At 45.6% G+C, this 18,924-nt stretch overlaps 2 pseudogenes; both read right to left on the reverse strand.

Moving 5' to 3' along the window:
• Positions 1–273: 273 nt before the first annotated feature.
• LOC125516551 (uncharacterized) lies at positions 274–2,150 on the reverse strand (annotated as a pseudogene).
• A 10,936-nt stretch (positions 2,151–13,086) lies between these two features.
• Positions 13,087–17,330, reverse strand: LOC125516230 (uncharacterized; annotated as a pseudogene).
• Positions 17,331–18,924: the final 1,594 nt, after the last annotated feature.

Consider the following 18,924-nt stretch of genomic DNA (forward strand, 5'->3'; position numbering starts at 1 on the left):
CTACCAATAAACAGCAACTAGCAACTTTAAGGGTTATTTGACTTATTTCCCACTTGTCAAATTCTAGCGCAAGTTGGAACAATCAGATTGACAACACATGTAGAGAATATCAAGATGATGAGAGCATAACACTGGGCCACGCCAACTGATATCAAGTACTCTAAACGCTTTCTCCATCTTGGCAATAAGCAATACCCACATACCATTGAAGTGAATGTAATAGGATCAGGCCTCTCACCAGCACGGGTAACCAAGTCAAAGATGTTGTGTTCATCAATTACCCTTCCGTGGGCTATGACAAACATCCCTGCTCTTCATTTTAGTAATGAATTCCTTGGCTTTGACGGAATCACCATGATTCAAATAGCCCTCAATCATGCACATGTAAACAGTTGTATCATGTGGTATTCCCATATCAATCATCTCATTGAATTTGATCATAGCATCATCCATTCTGCCCATCTTGCAAAATGCAGATATCAGAGTTAAATATGTGATATCATTAGGGTTCACCCCCTGCTTCAACATTTCATCAAAGAAAAGCATAGCCACATCGATCATTCCATATTTAGCATATGCCTTAATTAATCAGTATGTTGAAAAAAGAGCGGTCGGGAACAACTCCATCTCTTGCCATCAGCTCACAGAGATCAATCATAGCAACAAGGGATCCTTCTTTAGCATACCCGTGGAGCATAACAGAGTATGAGATGACATTAGGTTTTTGGCCCTTCACAGCCATGGAATAAAATATTTCTGCAGCTTCTTTGACTCTTCCATGCTTGCAAAGGTAGTCCATGACTGAGTTGCAAGTCACAACGTTTGGCATAACACCTTGGCTTGTCATCAGTTTCAACAACCTAAAGGCTTCTTTCTGCTGACCCAAAGTTAAAAACCCATGGATCAGGGTATTATATATCCTATCATGTGGTTGGACACCACTATGAACCATATGTCGAAGGATCAGCTCTGCCTTATCCATTGCTCTTGCTTTGCATAGCGCATTGATAATGGAGCTATATGTCACCTCAGTAGGCACAACCCCCTGCTGTATCATTTCGTGGAATAGATCACATGCTTTGCTTACTTCACCCTCCTTAAAAAAGCCATCCATTACCATGTTGTATGACACCACGTTGAGAGAGTGGTCAGCACCTTTTTTGGCCAAATGGCCATCATCCGGAGCAGGTCAAGCGCACGCTGGCTCCTTCCATTGTCACAGAAGCTCTTGAGAATTACTGAGTAGGAGATGACATCAGGCAGGTCGTCGGGCATCCTGTGGAGCAGTATGTCCTGAGCCTCCTCCGTGCGCTTCATGTCACAGAGGCACTTGAATAAGCTGCTGTAGGTAATGACACTCATTGTGACGCCTGTCTTGAGGAGGCGGCCCAAGAAGGCAGGCCCAAGGTCTGGGCGGCATGCTCGGTGGCAGCACTCAATTAGTATGTTGTAGGTGTAAATGTCAGGTGATATCCGGTGGCGGTTGAAGAGATTGATGGCGAGGGCAGGGCCATCTGTGCAGTTGGCCGAGGGCGGCGGGGAAATATCTAGTGCACCGGAGTTTGTGGTGCTACCGGTGCACCAAACTCATATTGTGCTTTTAAAATGTTCAAAAAATTATGAAAAAAAATTAGCATGCTTGCACAACATCAATGTAGATTGTCATAAAATTTCAAATTAAAATTCAAAACATAACGCCCAAAAGAAAAATGACAGATTCAACACTGAATAGTACATAACATAACTTGAGCTTTAGATTTGGCTCATTATCACACTGATGTTAAATTTGTTATTTTTGTGTCCCAAAAAATATTTCAACTTTTTATATGAAATTTTCTGACATCATACATTGATGTTGTGTTAACATGCTAGAATTTTTTCAAAATTTTTAAAATATTCTATGGCATTACCACAAGTGCGGGTGCACCGGATACATTCCCCGAGGGCGGCGCATCCGCGAGGGCAGCAAACAAGCCGTTGAGTGCGCGCGCTGAAACCGGGACGGGTTGGCGCTGCAATTCGTCCAACAGTTGGTGCGCGAGCTCCGGCCAGAGCGTCCCGGAGCCCAGATGATATTTGAATTCGTCTAGCAGCTCGTTGGCGCGTGAGGAGACGGAGCTGGAGAAAGAGCGGGGCTGGAGGCGCGACATTGACGCCGGCTAGAGCCTAGAAGGCCGCGCTCCTTCCGGCAGGATGCAGCGGCGGTGAATGCGAGGCGGCGGTGGGAGGACAGCAGACGGAGGCGAGACTGGGCAGTGTACACGGCCGTCCCTGCAGTGGTGTGAAGAAGGCGGCCGGATCAGAGGTGGGATTGGATTTGCGGGGATTTTGGATCGAGACGGTGTTTGATTTGGAGTTGTGCCTCTGCGTGTGCCTCGGCGTGCATCTCATTTCACAGTCAGCGCACGCCCGCTTCGGCCGCGCCGCTTAACCCGCGCATACGGCTACGGAGTACTACGAGTACATACTAGCAATAGCACCCGTGCGTTGCCACGGGCAAAATGAGTGAGTGGAATGCTCTCATGTGCCTTACGGCAAGCACCAAAGTTCTTCCACGTTTTTCTCTCTCTATTGACCACTATGTGATTCAAGGATCCATCGGCTCCATCCCGGCATGCACGACAATGAGGTGTTACAAATTTTAAAAGAAAATAACAAAAATACTGCAGTTATATTCAATTTTGTAAGTTCGAACTTACCTTGAGCTTATAAATAAGAAATAAAAAGTTAGCAAAATATATAATGCAAGAAAAGGAAAGGCCTTTATTCAAGAGACTTTATGCAGTTGAGTCCTAATCTTATGCACCTAAAATAAACCTTGCGTCATCTACAAGCAATGAGAATATTTAATTTTTTTGTAGGAAAAAAACAGCCAAATAATAATTCCAAACTGAACATTTTTTATGGAATTGACCATGCTCTCTCTCTCTCTCTCTCCGCATCAAATTACAACGCGAGGAATATTCATAAATATTTAATCCATTGCATTTCTAGAAAGACAGAGACTGCAAGGTAGAGGATTTTGAGTAGCGCAGACCTTGCGGTGGTTGAGCTTGGAGTGGTTGAGACGGCTAAGCCTTGGCCCATGAGAACGAATCAGATGTAACAAGCACTATTGTTCTCAACCGCGACATAACCAGCGATGAGGATAGAGCAGTACTGGATGCCAGTCAGCATGACAGCGCAGGTGGAACTGACCAAGGAGGATGGGTTGGGAATAAGGGTGGATGGGCCGATCGGTTGTTTTGGCCTACTCTTGGATCGAAGAGGACCAAAAAGGCAGACCCGATGAAAATATTGACGCGTTTTGTATGTGAAAATAGGCCTCAAAGTTGACAGGTTCGGTTGTGCTTTGGCCCAACCAGCTTAAATCGGACCAAAGGGTCATCCGAATCTCGTAGGTTTTTCACCCCTGGTGCCGGTGATGACCCACTCAGGCTGGTAAGATTTGCGTAGCCGCGCGACCAACAGCCTCACCCACCACGCCTCCTCCGGCGCGGCTGCGTCTCTCCCTAATCCCGTCTTCATTTGCAGGTTCAGTCAGATCAGACTGTTTTTCTTTCCTTTTATTCAGTTGAACAAAATACACAAAAAAAACGAGATAACTAATCACGGCAAGGCACACAAAAAATTGATCCCATACAACCATGCCATCCGACGAAACCGAGCCAACATCCACGTCACTACACCTGCGACCCGGGCTCAAATCCAGAAATACTTCAGACCGAAAATGGACTAAATTTAACTGATCAGTTAGCCTTGTGGAAACTTGACCCTTAGCTGAACAGTAAAATACTACAAATCGAAACATACTTTCTACTGAATTGGAGCTCTATCTCCCATTATAACAATTTTCTACTGGAAACAATTTTGCCAACTGACATTTCCAAAAAGAATATTAATCTGTTATTACAGGATTACATCACACAAAATATAGAAAAAAAAGGGAAAATAGTAGTTAAGTTGCATTTTCTTCCAGGTCAATGAAATATCACTTGTTGTAGGAGCATAAGAAAGATCGGACCAATCGATGGGAAATTGCTGAAACTAAACAAGTGTTAATCAAACAAGACTCTAATTGAGGAGAAAATAATATGCTTTCCCTTGAAAAATGTTGCGCCTAACATGATGAGCCCTGGATGTAGCTTCGTAGTTTAAATTATACAATGTTAATTATAAGCTATTTACAGTCCTACGCGTTCCCGTTTCCTAGGAATGATACTACCTAATATTTATATATCTAAGAGCAAATTGGCAGATACATGCAGCTAAATATCTGGGTTGTGTAGGTTCAACCGAAGACTTGGGAGCCTAAATACTAATTGGACTTTAAGTTGAATAATATGGATAGGGAATTTTTGCTCACCAATTCATCCAACAGAATACTTGCACTTGCACCTACCCTAACGGCACAAGTTGAATCAAACAAAAGGTCAGTTTGGTTGGAGACCTGGAGATTGTGCCTGGGAAAAAGCATTGCCTGGATGGAGTCTGAGATGATGGGCCTTTTCTGCCTGGCCAGGCGTGCCTGGGCAAGGTGTGTTTGGTTCGTTTCCGGGTTGCTATACTGTCATTTACTCCCTTCGTTTCAAATTACTTGTCGTAGAAATGGATGTATCTAGAAATAAAATACATCTAGATATATTCATACCTGCGACAAATAATTCGGAACGGAGGAAGTAGTATTTTAAAGGCTGTTTACACAGTGGGCCATAGTGTGCATCACTCATTATTGGAGCCAGGCTGCTAGCCAAGCGCAAGCACTTGGACGCCTGGGGCCAGGCTAAGCATATTGCCTGGATCAAACGTTTTCTTTTATTTTATTTTTTGAACCGAACCAGGCTAATCACCCTGCTACCGGCTGCCAGGCTGGGCAAATGTTTTCTTTCCTTGGACACCAACCAAACAAGTGTCAGGCAGTTCCCAGAGAGTTCCAGGCCAGGCGTCTAGCGGCGTGGACGCGATCCAAACTAGCTCAAATTCTCTTAACCTGTAGGGAGAAAAAGAAAGCATTACCTGGGGATGTACGGATCCAGCAGCAGAGTGGCTGGGGACGAGTCGTGGCCAGAAAGCATCTAACTGTCGCATATTGTAGCGTGGCCGAGGGGCAGCGACAGGGGTATTCCTTGGTATGCAACTGAATACCAAAGAACTATATACTGTAGCTATATTTATCATATATTGTTGGTATTCAGGGCAAAAATAATAATCAATGAATACCACAGCAGGTGATTCCTGCCGCCTCAACTGCCCGTCATGGCCGCACAGGCCGAGTTCCAACATGAGGTGGACGAGGGCGGAGACCAAAGTGTCATTGGCGTGAGGGGAGGAGCCCATCGGAATGACTACCGCACCAGTGCGAGGATGACTCGATGGATGGGACAGATGGAGCCAGCCAGCTCGCCGATGGAGCAAACTCATGCAAAGGTGGCGGCAGCGGGCGGACGTCGATGTATATGTACTGGAGGCAGCGGTGTCACGCCTCACGCGGTATGCTTGTTGGCAGTATGGACTTGAGATAACGCCCGACGAGTTGAGGAGAGGCAGGAGGTCTGGAGTGGCGTCAGCTGGCTATGGTGGAGGTGTTTATGCGAAAAGGAGCTGAAACGGAAGGAGAGGCTGCAATTGGAAAGAATGCAAAAAAAATATTAACCCACATATTTCATTCCGGAAAAATGCTAATATCGATGGAGCGATGATTTCCGTGGCTAACCCTACCTATCCAAACAACCACTTAGAAAAAGCAAAGATCGATGCATTAGGAAAATTAAGATTTGAAATTGATTGTCATGAAACTAAATTTTATTAATTGGTAACATGCTATCGGTTCCTGCCGTTTATAATGTGTCTAGTTAGAAAATTTTTTGGAAAGATTAGGAAAGTTTTTATTATGAGGGTAAAAAACTCAATGTGAGGAGATATGATGATGAGATGTGAGACGAAAATAAATCAGACAAAAATAAACTATGGACCAATCCTATCAACTCAGACATTAGGAGTAAAAAAGATACCTTGCGAGCGCATCCACCCGTCGTTGGTTTAGAGGACCTTGTTTCTCTTTTCTGACGGAGCAGGGGCAAAAGTAAGCATAGCCGCAGAGAAAGGGCAAAACAAAATTAGTGGGGCTCAGCTAAGGGCACATATAAGTGTAATAAAAAGCAGATAAAAAGGTTCACCAACATGCCCAATATAAAAAAAACAATACAATCACAAATACTCACATACAATCACTCCTACGACGTACGTACGCACACCCTGCCCGAGCACCTATGAGATATTTAGTCGACATAACATCTTTAAATTAACAAATTCACAAGCACGCTTACAACATCAAATTGATTTCACTGGATCTGTCATGAAACAAATTGATTCAGATGTGCTAGAATGGCCAGGACTTAACTTTGTGCAATTTAAAACAAAATTTATAGTTAAGCTTTGTTAAGGGCACATCATGGTTTTCGTGTAGCCATTTTTGTGTAGGTACGTACCATTTGATTTAAAGCCATTGCAAAACCAAAAACCTTCCAATTTGAAAAATGTGTGCTTAGCTTATCTCACATTATGGCACATTTAAATGTGGAAAGTGGCAGTGGATAATCTGAAATATCTGATATTCGTACATGAGAAATGTCTATTCATATCCTAAACATCCACATCTAAACTAAAATGAGAATGAAAATGAAAGATGTCCGAGTTTAATTTACAAATACAAATATGGTACCTGCCCAACCGTGGCGGCCTCCCGATTGCTCAAGATCCCCAAAGTCGTTGGATCCCGCACAAGGGCACAACAAGTTTTAAGTTTTAGTTTATGAAACTTACGATTTTGTCACTTGCAGGTTTGGAAACTTACTTTTGTCAAAATGTATTGAAAATGGATCTCATTTGAAAGTCCTCGTTGCCAGAAACACGAATATGCAAACAAAACTTAACTTGGACTTTTGGTTCAAAAGGTATGAAAGATTAAAATCGAAGCCAAAACAAAAGGGGGGTTGTGTGCCCTCGCCTCTGCGTGCTACAAACCCTCTCCCATGAACACAACTGACGTCCTCCGCTCAAACTCCTCAAGAGAAAAACTTGGACATTTTAATGCACCATGACACATATGTTAGGATGATCTCCACCGTGTGGGCCCAACGGCCCACCGGGCCCTTAGATCCGTGCCCTGATCGGGGGCGCTCAACCCACTATGGTTGACGGCCCCCTGTCGCCTGCACTATATAAAGAGGTGGGGGCCGGCGGCTGCCCTACGAGGTTCGTCGCAACACCGTACATCTCACCTAATCCCCTACCGATCTAGGGTTAGTGCAGTGCTGATGGGAAGCGCCGCCACCACTTCGCCCACTACTCTCTGCCATCACCGGCCACCGTCACCATGGCCGGCACCGGTGGCTCCTCGAGCCACAAGGAAAAGGTAATACCTATCACCACTACTGGAATCCCCATGCCCACTGGATCAACAGATCCTATCAATGGTATCAGCCCAGGTTGGCGTTATGGATTTTTGGTGGCAACAGAAATCCCCCCTCCCCAAAGAACCCTAGAACAGGGCAGAGAAAAATTCCTCTCTGGAGAAAGTAGCGCCGCCGTTATGGCCGCGCCGTTCCTCTCGATCCGGACGGGCATCGGCAAGCCGAGCCGTCCGGAAGAAGAACCACCGGAGTTAGCCCAAGGGCTCGCCGGAAAAGGAGAAGGGGGATTTCTTATCATTTGCCTTCTGGTTTTTCTATTTCTTTTAAATTTCATATTTTATTTATGTTTAGTATGCTTTGTCAATACTACCACTTATTTAATTGTGTGAGATTTTTAAAATACAAAAATGTTTCTCTAAAATTCATATGAACTTTTTTCTAAATATGCATGAACCCTTATTGAGAAATGCACAAAAAAATTGTACATATCCATGAACCTTTTTTGAGAAATCACCTCCTGAGTCCTGACCTGTCCTTACCATAATTAAGGACTGTGCCACTTGCTGCACCTTACTAGTTTTGTTACTTGCTACTTGCTACTCCCTCCGTTCCAAAATAGATGACTCAACTTTGTACTAACTTTATATAAAATTGGGTCATCTATTTCGGAACGGAGGGAGTATAAATTATCTTGCTATCACATTATCTATCGAAACTATGTTACAACACTTGCACTGAAATCCTTGCCGAAAACTGCCTATCAATTCATTTTGCTACTCGTTGGGTCTGACACTTTACTTATCGAAAAGACTACAATTGATCCCCTATACTTGTGGGTCATCAGTGGCCTAGGTATAAAAAACTTACGTGCACAAAACCTTTTCCTACTGCTGAAATTTGTTTTTAAATTTTTACACTACGAAAACTTACCTTGGAAGGACTGGATCCTACATCACTCACCCCTCCATATTGGACATGGCAAAAACAGTTCCTTCCTTGCAAATACCATTTATGAACATCTACAAAGATTGAGAGAGATTTTTGAGTGCACCACTGGTGATGGTCGCTCCACCTTCTTTTGTTTAGATCGTTGGCTAAAGCCGGAACCCCTGGCTTTAGTGTACCCAGCTACTTTTTTCCCAGTACACAAACCAGAATGCCATGGTAGCTACTATACTGCGGGATGGGATCAAACTGGCTCTTTGTAATCGACTAAACACTATTGTGATGGTAGAACTTGCCCCTCTAAACTCTTCGTTGCAGGATATTGCTCCCTCACGGGCTCCGGACACACGACTGTTGCTTAATGGTGTAACCTTCTCCACACATGGAGCGTGCGTGTCTCTTTCGAAACAGCTCACGGAGCCCATGCTTGCTGAAACTTGGGACTCCAGGGTGCCAAAACAAAGAATCTGCACAAGAAGAACATCTGGACACGAAAGCTTGCCCAAGATGTAATCACACGGTGGAGGACCATGAACATTTGTTCTTCTCCTGCCCAATGGCTCGCAAGGTTTGGCGGGCAATTGGTATCCTCCCTCTTTTCACGCCTATCGGGGAACCCTTCAACACAACCCTCCCGGGCCCCGGCCGTGCTGCCCAGCCCAGTTCGCCCCTCCATGCTCCTTCTTTTTCTCTCGAAGATTTGGGACGCAAGAAACAATAAAGTCTTCCAAAGCTTAGAGATTGATGCAAGTACTTCTATTAAACATATCTTAGAGGATTTGATTGTTTGGTCTCATCGGCTCAAGTCAGGAACTCTAAAGGGCCATTCCCGTCTGTGGCGTAGTTCCTCTCCTCACGAAACTTGTGAACTCTGTAACACCTTGTAACTTTTCAACTATATTCATGTGGGGAGCCTTCCCCTCCTCCCCTCCTCCGTGACCATTTCAAGAAAAAAACCATGGAAGATTGGACATTCCAGCAAGGTCCCTCAATGTAGACCAAGTATTGTGTCTCTCCTGAACTTGCGCATCTCCATACACAGACGTAAATCTCCACGGCGTCGGCCCCGATTCATAGATAGTGGCGTCAATATGATACTCCTACATTATTTCGTCATTCAAAAAAAACTCCTAAGCCACCACTTCTACCAGAGTTGCTCACAGCATAGCTTTTATTATAACTAAATGTTGCTTTCAAATTTTTGGTATGTACCCTATCAATTAGGGTCTCTACGATACAAAGTACGGTCGGGGTAAAACGCTTCACAATTTTGCGAAGCTCATGCCCGCCCCGCGACAATTCCAACATAGAATACTCATTGTGCCCGGCGGCGCCCCTCTTGAAAGCCCACCAAATTTGATTTAACTGTGGGTGTGTCGCCATCCTTGCCATCTGCTCCAGTCCTTGTTCCTCTTAGGATCCCTTCTAGGCAGAGGACTCAGAGAAGCACTTGGAGGAATGATAGCCAACTGATTGCCATTGGTTGATGCAATACCAGCGACTGCCTTGTTGCTCGAAACATCGTGCTCCGGTCTCTCACTCCTCTTCCTCTTTGGATCGGTCATGTCAACATATGTGGAGTTGAGCGCCGAATCAACATCCTCTTCTTCCAGGTTGTCCTCGGCTGTGGCAAAACCGCCTTCTCTTCCAGACCTTCCCCCATGTTGACCTCCATGACCGCGTCCACCTCCAGGGCCTCTGCCCACACGCATAAACCAAGTCACCCTCAACTCCTTGAAAAACAATGCAGACGGAGGGTGTATGCCATCACCATGCTCCTTGAAAACGTTCCCAAGGTGATCGCAAACAGCACACCAGTCAGGGAGTCTTTCGTACGTCACTTTATAGATCTGGCGTTTATTGTCCCTGATCATCGACACCGCATTCTTCAGGGGCTTCAGCTATGGGTTGCCGCATGTGAGGCCCATGTCCACCTATTATGCTCTCTAATGCTCTATGGCTTCTATTCCTACAACCGTAAAGGGGCTAACTGAGCATGGCGTCTATATCAAGAAAAGTATAGTTTTCCGCTTTAAATCTCTCTAAGTGTATCAAATCCTCTCAAAGTCTAAAAGCGGTTAAATCATCTCGTTAACTCTAAAATACTGCATCGATTAGGCCCTCGAGTGGTTTTGGGAAGGGTTTTAGGCAGTTTTGTCTAAAGGTTTTCCTGACTGGACATGCTGACTTGTCATTTGACTTTTTCAATCGATGTTAGAATAAAACCGAGGCATATCGTCGATCATCCGAGGATCAAGCAACCACACGAGCACGACACCGAGATTTGTTAATGAGGTTCACCGATATGGCTACATCCCTGGGGCCTGACTATGGGCGCTCCTTCCCATGACACCGCTACAATACCGCACCCGGTCGCCCTAGACACCGGCACATGCCGCCGGCTTCCCCTGCGTTCCGGTGCTATTATGTTGGCATAGGTTACATCGTGTGTCTAGCCCCACTATATATAAGAGGCCTAGGATACAAGTGTCCTACTTGGACACGACTACATATCCTATGTAAACACAATACAACTCCTAGTCCAACTGTAACCTACCTTGTACACTATATTCGACACAATTCTAACAAACTCCACCTTGGCGAATATACTCCACCACCCTGGATCTGTCCATGCGTCAAACTTCTATATACATTGAACTTGAGTTTATCCCATGAGCACTGCTGCTACTCCAAAGACTCCATATGACTCCACCTGCAACTTGTAGTCCCTTCTTTTCTTGACTACAGTCAACACTCGAGCAAAATAAAGTTCCTTGTCACTCTAGTTTGTGATCCCAACTTCCAGAGTATCAGTCCAACGCCATCACACACTGATCACTGACCTGCGTGAAAGTGAACAACTCACATATTGGATGTCACACATAAGAGTTACCTGAACTCAATATCACCGCTCCTTTCTTGACAGTCTGTCTGAAATTTGAAGGAATTTCACCATTGCTTGTAATCATCCCAAGTCAAATTCGCAGTTGTCTCACCCCCCAAATACAAATTGACTTTTTTTGCCACAAATACAAATGTTGAACTTATCAACCAGTGCTTGTGTCGAATTTAATTCAACACGCTGAAATTCTGAATTACTTCAAGCTTTGAGAGAATAATTACCTTGCAAAGAACACCCCCCCCCCCCCCCCCACCCCCACCCCCACCCCCCCCAAAAAAAAGGAACTTTGAAAGGTGTTTCAAACAGATGAAGATTGGAAACTGAAAAGCTTCGCTACCTTAGCTTAGTCTGCCGCACGCCATCAATCATCTTCATGGACGAGGTCGACGCCATCGCGCCCAACCGCGAGAAGACGCACGGCGAGGTGGGCTGCTGCGGCGTGCTCACGCTGATAGATGGGATCCGCCCCGGCGCGCAGGTCATGGTCATCGACACCACCAACATCCCCTGACTGGCGTGCTATCTGTCAAAATTCAGAAACAAGGAAATGATTGGTCAGTTTGACACTCTCATGAAGCACACATTTATTTACCTCCGTAATAATAGCAAAGCACCCAAAAGATTTCATCGTTAACTAAATTAATTAACCTACCGGCCGGCCCCAGGCACGCATGAGTAAATGAATGGTGATAGCCGCTGTTAACTGAACTTGACACCTTCTGCTTGGTTCAGGTTTTAAAACTGAAGGCGTTCAGGCATGATTGATTTACATGCTTGGTTCAGATTTCAAAACTTTGGAGATGCGGGACAAGTCCGCCACCGCGTACACCGGGCCGGCGTTTGGTGCCATGTCGCCATCATCGCGGGCGCCTCTCTCCGCGCTCACGGCAGCCGCGCAAGCTCGCCGCTGCCATGCCTGCCGACCACCCCTGCCGAAAAAGTCAAATGACCAGTCAGCAACCTTCAGTAAAAACCGCCTGAAATCCTCCCCAAAACCACTAAAGGCCCTAACTGATCCAGTATTGCAGAATTGAGGGGGTAATTCAATCGGTTTTAGACTTTAGGGATGAACACTTTAGCTGGGAGGCGGGATAGATCGAGTTAGAGGGATTTTAGGGATGAACAATTTAGCTGGGTTAATCAGTGTTCTCTCTCCAAAAAATGGGTTAATCAGTTACCGTTGCCTGGTAGAAAAAGCATAAGTGCTAAAATAATCCTTAATAACAACAGCATGTCATGAAATCAAGGCTTTGCGAAACTCAATCGAGCCCTGATCACCTTGATCCCGAAGATATCTGACGCCCCATCAACCTTGTCCATAGTTCCCTGAAACTCTTCTCTAAACTGCTCGCCAATCGTGTCAGTCCTCGGCTCGGGGATCTTGTCAGCATTAATCTTTCTGCTTGCTTCAGATGAAGGCTGGGAATGGAAATGCTGCCTACTTTGGGAAGGATAGATGGATCTATGGTAGAACAACCACAGAGATTGCACATCTGGTTATTCCTTTTTTTTTTAAACCGGGCGAATCCCCTTTCCATTACTTGAACATAACGGAAATACAACCAAGTTCAGCAAATAGGACGGGAAAGAGGAAAGCGGGTTCAAGCATCGCCGGGAAACCCACCATGAGCACTCGCCATCGAGATTACTCACCATGGGGCAAAAACCCGACGACACCTTAAGTCCAGGACCCCAACATCTAACTCATAGTTTTTAACAAAAGGCCACTACTCAAATCAGAGCAACATGCTCCACAGCAACCTCACGCAGGAGGTATCTCAAATCAAAAGCGATAAAGCAGAAGTCGCAGCAGATCATCTTCCTTCTTCTCGGTCTCTCTCTTAGTGCACTCCTCCATCCTGATGTGCCGTTGCGCAAATCCTCATCATGCGAGACGCATTGTTCTTCAGCAGAGCACCTCCAGCCCTCAGATTCGCCGCATCCTCCTGCTTCATCAGTCCTGCCCAGTAACAAAGAAGTGCACATGCAGAAAAAATGCATTCAAATGAGGTTTTGAGAGGGATGTGCTCAAAAGTAGCTCGATTGCGGCAGGTCCAAATAGCCCAACATAGAGCTGCAATGCCCACTGTATAAAAGACATCGCCAACCATCTGGTTATTCAAAAGTAAGTGAGCGCAACTTCAACAGGAGGCCGGTGGCTGGACAAAAATGGTTCGGTATATTATGGGATATGTGGTCCTGAGCATTGACAGAAATGGTTCACAGAATGACACTTGGAGCTGGACTAGATCAGAGGGCGATATTCAGCTAGTTGAGTGATCAAAGTATCAAACTCCCTATCCTATCTATGTGTACAAATAATAGCAGTGAACTCAGTTATGGCTGCACAACCCGTTTATCACTTGCGCAAAGCATTGTACACAAGTATTTAGATCAATCAAATGCAAAGTGATACACAATCGGGCTTATACTTTATTTTTACCACCATTTCCTAGTATAATACTACTATGGACCTTTTTCTTTCAATGAAGTTGTTTATTAGAGATCGTGTCTTGTCCAAAACATCATATATTCATGGACAAATCCAGGCAGCACAATATTGTAATTTTGAGAATTCTGTTGAGTACAGAAACATGCAGCAGCAGCAGCAGCTATGGATGCATCGAGATCATTACTGCAAGTTTAGAACTTGACACTTGCAGCCATCCGATCATATACATTTACAACACAGCAAAGTCTGCACTCAAATCTTCGTCCAGAAATGAAAAATCAACAATAGATTACTGTTAAATGCAACTGAAGGTCTTGGCGGAACAGATTGTACGCAGAGATAAGGGAGTTGAGGGGGAAAACCGTGAATGCCAGGAAAGATATGGCAATGGAACTGTTCGCCATATTCAGAAAAAGGATCACTCCCCCAGTTGTCAATCCAATCGCTTAGTCGAGCAGTTGCTGACGATGCACCAATAGATGCACTGGACAGGATGTTGCTTAGTGTTCAAAACCAGGTCTATATATCTCACATCAAGAGTAAAACACATGAGGGAAGTGTGTGTAATTTAAACGAAATGACAAGTGCAACCATAGGCCTAATGGCTAATAGCAGTAAATCATGATGAAGGTGCTACCAGGAAGCACCCTGCTAACAATATCTTCATAGACAACATTTCGCTCAATACTAAAGCTTCACGATCAATGACCTATTGTAGTGTTTGAACTTCAGCACACCATTATTTATGGCAAAAAGGGTGAAATTGTTCTCTTTCTCCTTGAAAGACAACAATAATTCTCAATTGTAACTTATCAATAGATAACTCTTTCACTGTGCGTCATATATGAAGTATGAAGAGCACTCTTGGACACAAGGAATTATACATACAATACCTCTCAGCCAGCTCACAATCGATCCTAAAAAATTGAACTGAACAATCTACCCAACTACCACTAAACAGCAACTAACAACCATAAGGCTTAATTCACACTTCTCTAATTCTAGTGCACGCTGGAGCAATCAGGAAAACAACACATTTTAGAGCATATCAAGACTGAGAGCATAACCATGCTAAGTTACGGTGCTACGTAACAACACTAGCCCTGACGCCAACGGATATCATAGCATCAAGTACTCTAAGGAGGTGTTTGTTTCGGCGTTTTGTAACGTAACCTGATAACGACAGGATCTGAAAACGATTGTTTTTGTTTGGTTAGACTTCACCGTAATGCGATCCCGTGTAATCAGATAACGCCGCTGTACAAAATTGATTCCGCCCACATGTCCACGGTATCTGTTCCCTCTCTCTGATGCAAAACTCTCGCTGTTGTTCGTTTTTTTACCCGAGGCTGGAAGAGCGGCCCCAATGGCGTGCTAGATTGGGGTCCGGCCGGCATCGCGTGAGATCAGAGCAGCCGGCGGTGCGCATGCTTGGGGGCGGCCGGCTGCACTTGAGATGGCCGGCGGCTGGTGGCACGCATGCTTCGGGGCGGCCGGCGGCGCTTGAGATGGACGGCGGTCGGCGGCACGCATGATCGGGGAGGCGAGAGACAGGGCAACTCTGGCAGCCAGGGAGAGAGAATTCTCATGCATTGGGGAAAAATAGAGCAGATCGATGGTATCCAATTCCTTTACCTTTGACGAACCAAACAAACTAGGAAAGAAATCGTTACACCTCCTAAAACGATGTGATCTGATTACGTTAACGTTAACGTTACCATTCTTGCAACCAAACACCTCCTAAATGATTTCTCCATCTTGGTGATAAGCAATATCCATCGATAATTTTAGTGGATGTAGTAGGCAGACCTCACCAGTATGGGTAGCCAAGATAAAGATGCCATGTTCATCGATTACCTTTCCGCGGCCTATGATGAATATCCCTGTTCTTCATTTTGGTAATAAATTCGTTGGCTTTCATGGAGTCACCATGATTCAAATAACCCTCAACCATGCACATGTAAACTTCGGTGTCAAGTGGTACTCCCATATCAATCATCTCATTGAACTTTTGCATGGCATCATCCATCCTGCCCATCTTGCAAAATGCAGATATTACAGTTAAATAAGTGAATTCATTAGGGTTCACACCCTGCTTCAACATCCCTTCGAAGAAAAGCATGGCCACATCCATCATGCCATGCTTAGCATATGCATTAATCAGTATGTTGAAACAACGGACGTTGGGTATGATACGATCTCCTGCCATCAGTTCACAGAGATCAATCATTTTAACAAGGGATCCTTCTATAGCATACCCATGGAGCATAATAGGGTATGAGACTATATCTGGTTTTCGGCCATTCACGGCCATGGAATAAAATATTTCCTCAGCTTCTTTGATTCTTCCATGCTTGCAAAGTAGTCCATGACTGAGCTGCAAATAAAAACGTTTGGCATATTACCTTGGCTTTTCATTACTTTCAACAACATAACAACCTCTTTGAACTTGCCCAAAGTGGAATATCCATTGATCAGGCTAGTATATGTTACAGTATTCGGTTGGACACCATCATGAACCATTTGTCGAAGGACCACCTCTGCCTTGTCCATTGCTCTTGCTTTGCACAGTGCATCGATAATGGAGCTATACATCACCACATCGGGTACAACCCCCTGCTGAATCATTTCCTGGAGCAGATCGCATGCTTTGCTTGTTTCACCCTCCTTAAAAAAGCCATCGATTACCATGTTGTATGACACCACGTTAGGGGAGTGGTCAGCACCTTTTTTGGCCATTATATGGAGCAGGTCAAGCGCAAGCTGGCTCCTCCCATTGTCGCAGAGGCTCTTGACAATTACTGAGTAGGAGATGACATTAGGCAGGTCGTGAGGCACCCTATGAAGCAGCACATCCAGAGCCTCCTCCGTGCGCTTCATGTCACAAAGGCACTTGAATAAGCCACTGAAGATGACGACGTCTGCCGTGACGCCTGTCTTGAGGAGGTGAGCGAAGAAGGAAGGCCCAAGGTCCGGACGGCGTGCAAGGCAGCAGCATTCAATTAGTATGTTGTAGGTGTGACTGGTGGGTGCTATCACCCTGCGGCGGCGGCCTGCTCGGGCCATGCGGTTGAAGAGATCGATGGCGCGGGCAGGGCCATCTGCGCAGGTGGTGGAGGGCGGCGTACGCGCGAGGGCAGCAAATAAGCCATTGAGTGCACGCGCTGATACTGGGACTGGTTGGCGCAGCAATCCGTCGAACAGTTGGTGTGCGAGCTGCGGACTGAGCGTCCCTGAGCCCAGATGATGCTGGAATTCGCTCAGCAGCTCGTCGGCGAGTGAGGAGACGGAGCTGGAGAAGTAGCGGGGATGGAGGCGCGACATTGCCGCCGTCCGGGCTGGGGCTCAGCGGACGGAGGCGAGACTGGACGGTGCTCTCGGTCCTCCCTGCAGCGGCGGTGAATGCGCGCGCGCGCGCACGCGTCGGCGACGGCGAACTACCGGCGCAAACCGGCGAGCTACCAGCGGCGGTGGGAGGAAGGGGGGGCGGAGGTGGGATTGGATCGAGACGGGATTCGATTTGGAACTCTGTGTGTGCATCACAGTCAGCGTTGCCGCACAAACTGCAATACTACTCCTACCTCGCCGTTGGTTCACAGAAAAACGCACGCGTTCACATAGCAGGGCAAAACTGCGGAAAATGCCATCGGAGGCCGAGCTCCAGTGAGCTCGTTTTCATTTTTTATTTTTCTGGAGCACAAAAAATTCCAAATATATTTTTTGAACATACATGCACATGTATACTATGTATATGCAAAATTTCACAGTATTATACGTTTACATGTGGCCTACAGGAAAAAGACAAATACACATTTTTAATGGGCCTTTTATTTTTGTTATTGGGCCAGAAATTTGTTATTTTTGTACAACCTACAAATCACAACATTTTTCGACGAAATTTAACACGTTCTTGCGGAATACATATAAGTTTTCATGATATTTTTTTCAGATTTTTTTGGAACTTTTAAATACGCTTTTTGATTTTTTAAAAATACCGAGATCACTGGAGCTCGGCCTCCAAAAATCCGCACTCCCCACTGAGCATATAGCCCAAAAAAAGAAAGGAAAACACTTATAAAGGATTTATATACCAACATAAACAATATTAAATTCCCTCAAATAAAAACATAAACAATATTAAATTATTTTATTGGATTGAATCCCTAGTAAAAAAAACCTCTACGGTGCTGGGGCGACGGCCGTAGGGACTCTCGGCGGTGGATGTGCCGACACGACTGCTGGGGAAGCATGGTGGCCAGCCGTGGCGACCAATGGAGGCAAATCAGGGTTTCCCCTGTCCAAGATATGTTCTGCTACGAGTGGCGCCTACTTGGGCGCTGGTCAGAAACCCGGACGACGGTGGCTTCGCGTCTGTGATGGCCCTGTGGGCCGATGAGGTTGGTGGAGATCAAGAGGTGTGGTGGGCGTGGCAGGTCTAGGTGAGGCCTACATCCTGCTGTGCTGGGGGGCGGTCTATTCGACGGTCGACGTCGCGTTATAATGGGAGCCTTGTGGGTTGTAGTCTTGTGGTGTGAGTGAAGTTTCATGTTCTTCCTCCTCACATCACAATCGGGATTTGAAAATAGTGCGGTTGTCGACACAAAGAATAACCGTTCGTCGGATTAAATGGCACGCCCGCTCCCTCGCATTCCAGCAATGGCCATTCGGATGGCCGCCATGGGCATCATATGCTCACTTTTCGATGTCATGTGAATGGCGCGACCACATTTCTCATCAGGAAACGCTTCCCTTAACGACCAGTCGTAGCCTCTCAACCCCCCTTAGTGGCGCCTATTGCGGCCTATAAAAGATCAACACCCTCATCTCTCTCCTTGTCTAATCCCTTGATCGGTGCGTCCCAATCCACCAATTCGAGTCAATGGTGCAACAAAAGGAAGCACCCCCCCACCCCCCCCCCCTCCTTAGGTTTGAGGAGGAGGACCCGAATGAATTGGCCCCATTTTGGGTCTTGTATGACGATGCCCCAAAGGGGCTGGAGATTTGGTCGATTCCTTCCCTTCATCAGTCCCCTTGCACATAAATTCATTGTTTGGCCGGATGAGCCTTTGAGTGCATAGCATGATGAAAATCCTTTTTCTATGACAACAATTCATCACAACAACAACAATTCATCACAATAACAATAATTCATCAGAACAACACCCACCATCATTTTATATGACTTTGAATCAAACAAAACAAGAATATCTCAT

The sequence above is a fragment of the Triticum urartu genome, chromosome 6A (assembly GCF_056163025.1).
Source record: "Triticum urartu cultivar PI428250 chromosome 6A, HENAU_Tu73, whole genome shotgun sequence".
NCBI lineage: Eukaryota > Viridiplantae > Streptophyta > Magnoliopsida > Poales > Poaceae > Triticum > Triticum urartu.